The sequence below is a fragment of the Ochotona curzoniae genome, unplaced genomic scaffold (genome assembly GCF_017591425.1).
Source record: "Ochotona curzoniae isolate NIBS_2020 unplaced genomic scaffold, NIBS_Ocur_1.0 scaffold_4506, whole genome shotgun sequence".
NCBI classification, from domain to species: domain Eukaryota; kingdom Metazoa; phylum Chordata; class Mammalia; order Lagomorpha; family Ochotonidae; genus Ochotona; species Ochotona curzoniae.
In genome coordinates this window covers 58,752,955-58,763,792 of record NW_024467119.1, presented here as the reverse complement: position 1 = coordinate 58,763,792, position 10,838 = coordinate 58,752,955, and the positions used below count along the sequence as shown (strand labels likewise).

The following is a 10,838-nucleotide window of genomic DNA, read 5'->3' as shown; positions in this document are numbered from 1 at the left end:
TCTTCGCATCTATTCTCTTTTGTGTTGCTCATCTTTTCCATCAGCACGAGTGCAGCATATTGAAGCCAGGAGAGACACTACCAGTGATTTCTTAAGGAATGGAATATCACTGTGATTGCAATACCCACGGATAAGCTATGTGGAAATGGGCTTTATGAAGGTGAATTACTGTTGCAGAAAGAACTGTGGCACTGATAAATATTAAAGAGCCACAGCTGACCCCATGGAAATAATTTTATTTGGTTGCTTCTAAAACCTATTCTCTGTCCTTCTCTTCCCTTTTATTTCTGTGTTGATTTACATGACAACAAAGCCTTTGGTCCTTGGGAGCTTGTCTGCTCCTGCTACTGTTCTCTGTTTCCAGTTGTCACCCTCTCTTTGCTGAGGAGATGAGTGACAATGAAGTGAAGAGTAAATGGCTACTGGAGCAGATGAACTCTGAGAAACCAAAATCCCCTTTTCATGCAAATGTGCATAGTAGTTTAACAAGAAGGAAGGAAAAAAAAAACCCAGAGCACAATATATCCAGAGAACTGATGGTATTTGAGGTTCTTCCATGAGGGCCTTGACAACTCTTTAAAGTGTGTCATGTATCAAAGCATCTCTTTCCCTGTCATACAAAATGGAAAATCTTTTCCAATTTCAACAGGACAGGGGACAACATTAAATCTAACCTCAGTCAGCGGCCTTGATAATGGCCTTTCACCAGCAGTCCCTTCAATGCATCCTGTGACTTTGTCACTCAATCCTAGACAAGAAGGGCATACTTGCACATGTTTGCTTACTGCTCAAGCTGTCCTCTACCTGGGAGGTCCCCTCCCTTTTCTTTTTTTACTTAAAATTTCTCTACCATTCCAAGCTTAACTGAAGGATATTCTATTAAATGTACAGTCTTCTGTTTCAGACTGATTGATCTCTTTTTAAATTCCCATTATATTTTTGATAGTATTTGTCACTTGGCTACCAGTTTCTCATACCAGCTGGATTCTACATTTGTTCAGCAGAGTAATAGTGTATAATGAATGCATCACTGCTTATTCATAACCATTGATATAGCAGCAGATATAAAATACATATTTATTAATTATACTTGCTATAACTTGAGTATTATTAAACTGAGAGGAGTAAACCTTTTTTTTTTTTTAGATTTAGTTTATTTTTATTGGAAAGTCAGATATACAGAAAGGAGAAGAGACAGAGAGAAAGATTTTCTATCCACTGATTCAATTCCCAAATGGCCAGAACGACCGGAAACTGAGCCAATCTGAAGCCAAGAGCCTGGAGCCCCTTCCAGGTCTCCCATGTGGGTGCAGGGTTCCAAGGCTTGGGGCTGTCCTCAACTGCTTTCCCAGGCCACAAGCAGGAAGTTGGATGGGAAGTGGGGCTGCTGGAATTAGAACCAATGCACATATGGGATCCTGGTGCATGAAACGTGAGGACTTTAGCTGCTAGGCTACCATGCCGGGCCCAGTTTATTTTAATAGTATATATCTGTGTTTGCTTTTATTCTAGATTGAAAATCAAGGCAGGTAACCTTAAAGATAAATCAAGATCTGTGGTCTGCTTTTGCCTAGGTAATTATTCAGAGTTGACATTAGTCATAGGGTATCTCATTTAGTAATTTTTAATAGCATTTTAATACATATTCACATTTTTGGCAGGAACATAATTGACAATAATATATGAAGTAGAAATAAAGTGCTTACCTCATGCCTAGTACTAACATAAATATTTCAGGACTATATATTCTGATTTAATCTTAACCCTCACAAAACTTTGTGAAATAAGTACTATTGTTATCATTCTCACTTTATAGATAAAGGACCCGAGTGTTAAGCAACTGCAATTGTTACAAAACTTGGAAGTCAGCAGTCTGATTTCAGGACTCTGTGTTGCTGAAGTCCTATCCTGTTCTTCCCGTGACACTATCTCTTAATTTTCTTATGTTCAACATTGCTCATTGTGAAACCTCAGAGGCTAGATACTGAGGATATAGCTAATACTCATTTTATCTGGGCTTTTACTATCATGTAAAACCAAGGAAGAATTTCACTGGGAGAATGAAGGTTGTGCTAAGTGAATACTACAATATTATCAAAATAAGAGCTTGATGCTGCTGAAAACTTTTTAAACTAGTGCAAATTTTTTGCTAATGAGAGCATAAAAGGAAGCCAGTAGGTCATATAGTTTGTTTAGAATTCCTTTTAATTATTGTTTCTACCTACTAGTAATTTACTAATATTAAATTGCGTAGTAGATGATTGAACAGGAGATTATGTGTGTATTATAAAGCTAAAAGAAGTACATATTAGGCCCATTGTGATGGCCTTACTTTGCAAGAAGTGGGAACCATATGGGCACCAGATTGTGTCCTGGTTGCTCCATTTCCCATACAGCTCCCTGCTTGTAGCCTGGAAAAGCAGTAATGGATGCCCTAAAGCCTTGGGACTTTGCACCCCAATGGGTGACCTAGAAGAAGCTCAGGTCTCCTAAGTTCAGATCAGCTCTTCTGTAGCCATGGCCACCTGGGGAGAGAGCCAGTGGACAGATAATCTTTCTCAGTGTCTCTCCTTCTCTTTGTAAATCTGCCTTCCCAGTGAAAATAAATACATTAAAAAAAGAAGTAACATATAAAGAAATAATGAAAACATATGGTATAAACAACTCCTGGAGCTCTCTTCATGGTAAATAAAACATGGAAAATAAAAAATTAAAAAAAATTTAAAAAGGATTCCCAATTGAAAAAGAAAATAATCTTTTTTAATCTGGCACTTATTTATGGAACTATATTTGTATTCTGGATCTAATTTGCTATCAGTTCCAGTAGATTTTAAGACATTTCAAGGAAAATTTGTGTGTGTATATGTGTGTGTGTGTGGGGGGGTGTTAATATATGTTTGAGGCTGAATGCTCCTTTAAGAGGCTATAGGAACCATTTAGACAATGGATACATGTACTTTATGAAGTAATGTATGGAGAAAGTGAAACTGCTAAGCTAATCTACTAGATTGCTCATCTAGAAGGATGATAAAAATTGAAAATGAGAGTCATATGACACTCTGTGATCTCAATGCAAAAAAGTGATTTGGAGGGTACTCCTTGTGGGGTAACTTTGGAAACTTGTCAGTTATGTTCTTGGGAATTGTACCTTGTCACTTATACATGAATCTTGTTGGATCAGAAATATCAGGGAGTGAGGTGGTATATGTCCATAGGAATTATCAGCCTCAACAGATACCTCTTTATCCAAATCAAACTAAAAGAGAAGCGCAGAACTACTAGTGTGAGCCCAAAGTTATTCATCTGTCATCGCCTGGGAAGTACTGTACTAAGCAGTGGAGATCAGAAAAGAGTAAATCTCATTCTTTGACCTTAGAAAAGCGAAACCAAAACAAAACTCATGATCATGTGCTAGTAAGACAGAATAAGAGGAAAATGCAAACTTGTATTGGAAAGTGCATATAACATCAAAAGTAGTAGGTTTAGGTTACTCATGGGTTAAAGTAGGCAAATGAAGTGTGCAGGTCAGTTAACTCTTAAGTGAGGTTCACAAGGATAAGACCTATCTGAAAGGGATGGAACCCTCCCCAGCATCCCAAACATGAACAGGATGCAAAAAAGGCATCAAAATATGATACAGGAGGGCTTTGTTAGGAAACTGTAGATGACTTAATTCATCTTTGAATTTTCCACGGAGGGATGGCTTTGGCATCACCCTTGAGCTTCTTTGGATGGTAGGTTGGCTGGGGAGAACAATGGATGGCCATTTTGAAGGGCACATGACAAACACAGAGATACTTGTGGGCATTTTGTGTTGTGAACAGTGCACAATGCAGGAGAATGTAAGCGTCTCCATCAGAGCTATAGCCTTTGGGGGGAGCTGATGCACTGCTCCCAAATGTATGGTCTTTTGCTTCTCTCTGCATTGTATTCCCTATTCTGTCTGCTTCATGTGTCTTCTTTCCTCTTTCCCCACAAGGAACTTTTTCCCCTTATTTTGAAATAAAGTGAAAATTAAAGGATATTAATGTGGAAAAGTTCCTTACTTGTCCCAAGCATATTACATATATACAACTTTATTTGATTGTGTGGAGAATCATATATAAAACTTTGTTTTTTTGCCTTTATAGTGCAAAGTGGATGTCTGACTTTATTTCAATCATCTAAATTAGTCAAGAGTCAGGAGAACATCTGACTTGCAGAAACCACACTCATCATGGTTTGGTAATGATTGCATCAGTGTGTGTGTGTGTGTGTGTGTGTGTGTGTGTGTAGAGCATAGAGGCTGAATTTTCCATTCACAAGTACAAAATGACCAACAACAAAAGCATTCTGAAATTTTAATCTGCTGTTTTCTCCCTCTGAAAGCAGCTGCAATTTCTCAAACCATCAACCTCTACAGAATTCTCTGCAGGATGCTTGCTACTCTTCTGTGCGTACAGTAACCACAGACACATTGTCTGTAGTGTTAAGAGGCAAATAATATGGCTGTAGCCCCTGGTTTCATCTTTAGTTTGGCTTCTGAATCTAGGCAGTTGTTTTAAAGTAGTAATTAGCTGAACCCTTGGGGAATTTCTTTTCAAAATACATGTTAGTGCTTATGTGTTTATGGGTCTCATTACTTTGCTTATGTAGGCTGTCTTGTTCAACTAAATAAATATATGTGGTGATGATCTGGCTTCATTATGACTCCTACTTTAATTTGATAGACATTTGATGGTACTGTCTACAGTTTGTAGCAGAGTCAAAAATGCTATATTGCACTCTGGGGATATTTATTTGATTTTAGTGTCTATGTTCTAATTGTAGAAGAATATGGAGCTAAGTAGATTTATATATTATGATCTGCTTACACCTGAGGGGATGGATCCTAAAGATTTTTCCTGATAAAACCAGAAAACAGTGATTTTAAGGATTTAATTGGCAATGGCTTCCAAGTTTATTATAAGCAAAATATGTACTGATTTATTCATTCATGGTATCTGTCATAATATGAAACTTCAGCTTTAAGATTTTCCCTGATCCCTCATGTAGACAGACAAAATATTTTGTTGGGGTTCTTATGTTGTCTTTTCAAAGAGCGTGAAGCAAAACATGCCTAACCCTGGTTTCTTTTTACTAGCAGCTTTCAGTACACTCATTATTAAATGAATTCTCTTAAAAATTTTGTGCCTTTCTTGTTGAATATGCTGTTTAACTCCACAAATACTCTGAATTTACTCACTTTCTTAACATTGCAGTGGTTTTCTACCATAATATATGCCTTCTGCTTTTAAATTCTTTATTAGAAAGATAAGTCTGGAAAGTAAAATGATCAAAAATCAATTTGAAGAAATCTTTACTCACATAACTTCTGGTGAGATTCACATTATAATAATGCAAATTGTCCTTGGGCTACTAGGCGATTTCCTCTTCAAAGAACAGACAACCTTGCTGGTAAATTAGGCTACCTTGTGGAATGACTAACCCCACTCCTTATTTGTCCTTTGTGTTCATGAGAGGCAGCCGATCCCTGTCTTTTCTTCTTTGAGTGATATTTCCGTTATCGATTTACTAAATGATGGACATCTTGGTTTATTCCATATTTAAGCTACTGTGAATAGTATAGTTGTAAACATGGTGGTGCAAGTATCCGTTGATACAATGTGTTCATGTCTTTTGTGTATATATACCTGGTAATAGGTTTGAATGATCATATCACAAATCTGTTTGTAGTTTTCCAAGAAATTTCCACACTATTTTCCACAGTGGCTACACAATTCACCTTTATGTAAACTATGTGTAAGAGTTCCCCTTACTCAGGCCCGATGTGGTGGCACAAGTGGTTAAGGTCCTCGCCTTGCATGCGCCCAGGATCCCATATAGGCACCAGTTCTAATCCCAGCAGCCCTGCTTCCCTTCCAGCTCCCTGCCTGTGGCCCAGGAAAGCAGTCGAGGACGGCCCAAGGCTTTGGGACCCTGCACCCGCGTGGGAGACCTGGAAGAGGCTCCTGGCTTTGGATTGGCATAGCATCGACCGTTGTGCTCACTTGGGGAGTGAATCATTGGACAGAAGATCTTTCTCTCTGTCTCTCCTCTCTGTATATCCGCCTTTCCAATAAAAAAATAATAAAAATAAATCTTAAAAAAAAAAGAGAGTTCCCCTTAGTCTGTGTCCTCCCTAGCATATGTTACTATCTTTTGGGTAATAGCCATTCTGCTAGGGGTTTGGTGATAGCTCATTGATTTTGATTTACATTTTCCTGATAGTTAATAATGTTTATCATGTGCTCATATATTTGTTGGCCATTTGTACATTTTCCTTTGGGAATACTATTGAGGTCTTTTTTTGTACTTTTCTTGCTTAGATTGTTGAGTTTTTGAGTTGTTTATAAAATACTGATATATCCTTTTTCATATAGGTAGCTTACAATTATTTGTTTCCCAGTCTCCTGGATGTTTCCTGATTCTAATGAAGGGGTGTCTACTTTGATGTTCACAAGTTCTGAATTGGATAATCCCTTTAGTTTTGCTCTTGCTTTCTATGCATTGGAGGTCTTATTGAAAATGTCATCATCCATACTGATGTTTTGTTGTGTTTCTCTGTATTTTTTATCTAGCAGCTGCATAGTCTTTAGAACTTAGGACTTTGATCCATCTTTAATTGATTTATAAAGAGAAAACTTTTTAATTTATCATATTGGCTCCCTTTCCTATAATTCTGTAGATAGTCCTGGCCAGGGTATAAAAACAGATGAGCAAGATCTGCAGTAGTTCTTGCAAGTGACTGTCTAACTGAGCTGCCACACGATGTTCTCATTGAAACAAATGCTGTGGACCATGCAAACTTCCTTCGGTCCATCTTATTTCCCTCTTGTACACTTTTGCTTTTATGAGTTTTTCAGGTATGTTCAAATCAAGAATCAGTTGTTTAGTTTGCAGTTGAAGTCATTAAGAAACAATTCTGAGAGAAATTGGCACCTTGGAAATTTATTATAGGATTTTTTTTTTTTATCAACAAATGCAGAGGATGAGAGGAAGAAGCAAATTTGTGTTGAAGGAGAACTGGGCACCTAAGCAGTATCAGAAAAGTTTTGGTTTACCTCCTCAAGTTTTTCTGAGTCTATAATGACCTTATAGAGATATCCCAGGTTTGGAGCTAACAGGCAAGAATTTTTGTCCTGTGTGAAACAGACCTGTCAATGGGCTGCCCAAAAAATTGGCTTTTTATTTAACAGGGGCAATTCCTGAGGCCAGCTGGTGACTGAGGGTTGTCTGCACGATATTCCAAGAAACCTGGAGAATCATTCTTTTAATTTGGAGGGTGAGTCTGAGTGGCGCTTCACAGATTCCACTAATGTTGCTGATGAAGGTTGTGGTTTTTTGTCAGATTTGTTTAGCGTCTATGTAAGACTTTAAAAAGATCCATTTTTCCAAAAAAGACAAATTTATTGTGCTTCAAAGATGATAAAGTCAAGGTACTAAAAATAAAATTAGATGCAAGTCATACAAAAATTTATATTTTTTGAGCATCACAAATGAACTTTATGAAATTACCAGCTGTGTGAATTGAACTGGCTGCAAATTGGAAACTTCAGATAGAGCACACCATGATAAATCGTTAAAAAAAAATCCTACACACTAAGGAGATTCTGCAAGCAAGTTGTTACATACAAGTCTTTCAATTTTCATTTAACTTAACAAGAAAGTAAACTTGAAATCTGTAAGGCCCAGCTGGGGTGGGTGAGTGGTGTCCTAAGAGGAGGCTGAGAAGGGTGGTTGATAAGGCTGCACCAGGAGAAGGCAGCTTCCTCCTCGGCCAGTAATGACACTTGAATCTACCAAGGTAGAAGGGAGCCTGTAACACCGTAGGAGACATATTCGTTTGATACCCAAACCCCACCTCTATAGCTCCCTAATGAAAACAACACCTTATGTTCCTTGGGCATGACTTCCTTGGCCTGCTGTCTGTACCAGACCAGTGAACCTTGCCTGGGAGTGCTCCCAATAAAGCTTGCTTTAAGCTGAAATCTATTTTGAGTGGATTTCTGGTTCTGAACATGTACTCAAACCTTACAAAATTATAGACTTGGTATAACATGTTTTGTTTAAAAAAATGATTACCAATCAGTGATCGATGCACAAAGTAAATATCTTGACCTTACATTAAAGGAACGGTCTAGGATTGTATTCCAGACATTACCAATTAAAATTACATTGAATAAGTATCTTAAATCTATGGGTCATTACCTTATTTGATGTTTTTCATATTAACCAACAATTTGCTCATTATAATCTTGGTTGATAAGTCTGGAGCTTCCACAAATACACAATCTGATTTCCTGGCCCGTGGTGGGGTTTGGAATTAATACTCCTACTGTAAAAAAGGGTTAGCTCTTACTAGGGTGTTTTAGGCCCCTTCATAGAACTGCATAAAGAGTTGTTCTGGAACCATCATGGCCTCCTGACTTTTGAGCCACACACAGATATTTATCAGTTAGTCTTTGTTATTGGCTGAAGCTGTATAACGCTTCCTTTATCCTGATTGTTTCCTGGTGCCTCATGTCAGTTATTGTTGCTTCTGAATTGCAAGGTGATAACTCTAAAGCTTAATGACTGGAGTATGATCTTAAAATAATACTAAATGACAAATTTAAAATTTAGGAATAAGGTGACTATTTAGAATAAAAATGAAAACATGGGGGAAAAAAACCTGAAAAACTATATAATCATAGAATCCCTAAGTATATTTTTACTAATTGACTGTTTACTGTTACTAATTAATAGCATGCTAAATGACTATGTACTAGTATTCATTATCTATGTACGTGTATGTACTATTATATTCCTTGCCTGCACGTTATCCAAATAAAAATAATTTTGTGATATCTGTCTCAGAAAAAATTAAGAGTAATCCAGTCTTTCCTGTAGTATCACTGATGATATGAGAGTATAACAGTCTGTAAAAATGAAATTGAGAGATAAGTTTATATTGGTGCAAAAATTTTTGAAACTTACCTATAATTTTTAAATAGTTTTTTCCAAAAACTTTTTGAAGAATCCTACTATGCATGGATATCAAGGTTTTTTTGCACCTAAATAAGCTTATGATTTAATTTACATAAACTTTGAAATATCCTTATTCATAAAGTATATTAAATGGATATATATATAATCAATATTGATATTATAGGAAAGCTATCATATACAAAGGACTTCAAAATGTTTACTTATTGAGGTTTATCTTTTAATTCCATTTTCCATTTTTTCCAATACCCTTGAAGCTGTATCTGATTAAAAAAAAATATGAATGGAAAGGATACAACTTTTACCTTTGCCACTAGCTATCTTCCTGCTGCAGTGATCAATCTTCAGTGCTCCTGGACTTCATGATTTTCAGCAGTCAGTTTACGATTGTTGACATTGGCATAGTGGTGAATTCTGTTTCACACTGTCTGAAGAATATAGACAACGGCTATAAACATTAACTAAATCTCAAGCTGTCAATCTAGCTTATAATCTTTGCTTTTAAAAAAGATTTGCTTATTTATTTATTTTTGGAAAGTCAGATATCCAGAGAGGAGGAAACACAGAGAAGATCACTCCCCACGTGGCCCCTACTGCTGGAGTTGAATTGATCAGAAGCCAGGAGCCAGGAATTTCCTGTGAGTCTCCCATGTGGATGCAGGGTCCCAAGGTTTTGGGCAGACCTCTACTGCTCTCCCAGGTTACAAGCAGGGAGCTGCATGAGAAACAGGGCCACTGGGATTAGAACTGGTGCCCATATGGGATCCTGGCGCATGCAAAGGCTTTAGCCACTATGTTAGATGCTGGGCACTGATTTTTCTTTTTTCTTTTTCTTTTTCTGTCTTTTTTTTTTTTTTTTGGTACTCTGCTTATTGGTTACCACAGATCAGTGATCACATCCCAGGCCTTTCATGAATCATAGGTTTAGCTCAGTCGCAGGGAATAGCTGATCTGCTCTCAACCCCAGAGGCTCCCCATTGGTAGACAGAGCTGTGTCTTTTAGGGAAGCATCTGCCTGCTTCAGGGTTGATTGGTGTTCTGCTTTGGCAGGTTGAACCCTTCATAGAGTTAGGGGAGGGCAGCGCTTCACTGCCCAAATGGGCAATCTGCTCCCTACCAACCATTGTGGACATACTCAAAGTCAGTGTGACTGTGGATTTATCTCCCTGATGAAATCATATATATATATACTGCAGTAACCTTTACTCAACTTGTTATGATGGCACTTCTTCTCTGTTAGGTTGTCAGGTGCCTTGATGGAGGCAGAGAGGAAAACAATGTGCTCTCCCTTTCCAGGGTTGAAGGGGTAGCCTAACCCCAGCTAGCACTTCAGGTCTGACTTAAAGCCCGTGGGAACTGTCAGGTTCCACTTCAGGCAGTATCACTAGTTGCAGGCTGCCACAGGTTCCTTTCATCTCATTCCAAGAAAAACTGTTTTTAAAATATTATTTTATTCTTGTGCTTGATTCAGCAGCACATATACTAACATTGGAACAATACAGAGAAGATTAGCATGGCCCTTGCCCAAGGATGGCATGCAAATTTGTGAAGCGTTCCATATTTTTTTGTAAATTGTTGTTGAAGTTGTGTAGTGGCTTTCCATTGGAGGGGATGATATTTTGCCAGCTCTACTTTCAGACCAGAAATGGTCTCCCAATTAAACTGTTGAATTTACCTGGACAATAAAATGCCGACTTTCTACATGGTCCATGCCTGCAATGAGGGAATCAGGACTGGATATGAACTGTACTACTACAACAATATAGAAGAATTCAATATGGGGGAGGGCTTTATAGAGAGGTTGGGAGAATCCCAGAGCCTATGAAACTGTC

General features: G+C 37.7%; 1 non-coding gene across 1 annotated transcript; it reads left to right on the top strand.

Annotated features, from left to right (window-relative positions):
- The first annotated feature begins 10,464 nt into the window (after window positions 1-10,464).
- LOC121147591 lies at window positions 10,465-10,571 on the top strand. Its single transcript, XR_005882410.1, has one exon. It is a non-coding gene; the product is annotated as a U6 spliceosomal RNA (small nuclear RNA).
- The last annotated feature ends 267 nt before the right edge of the window (window positions 10,572-10,838 follow it).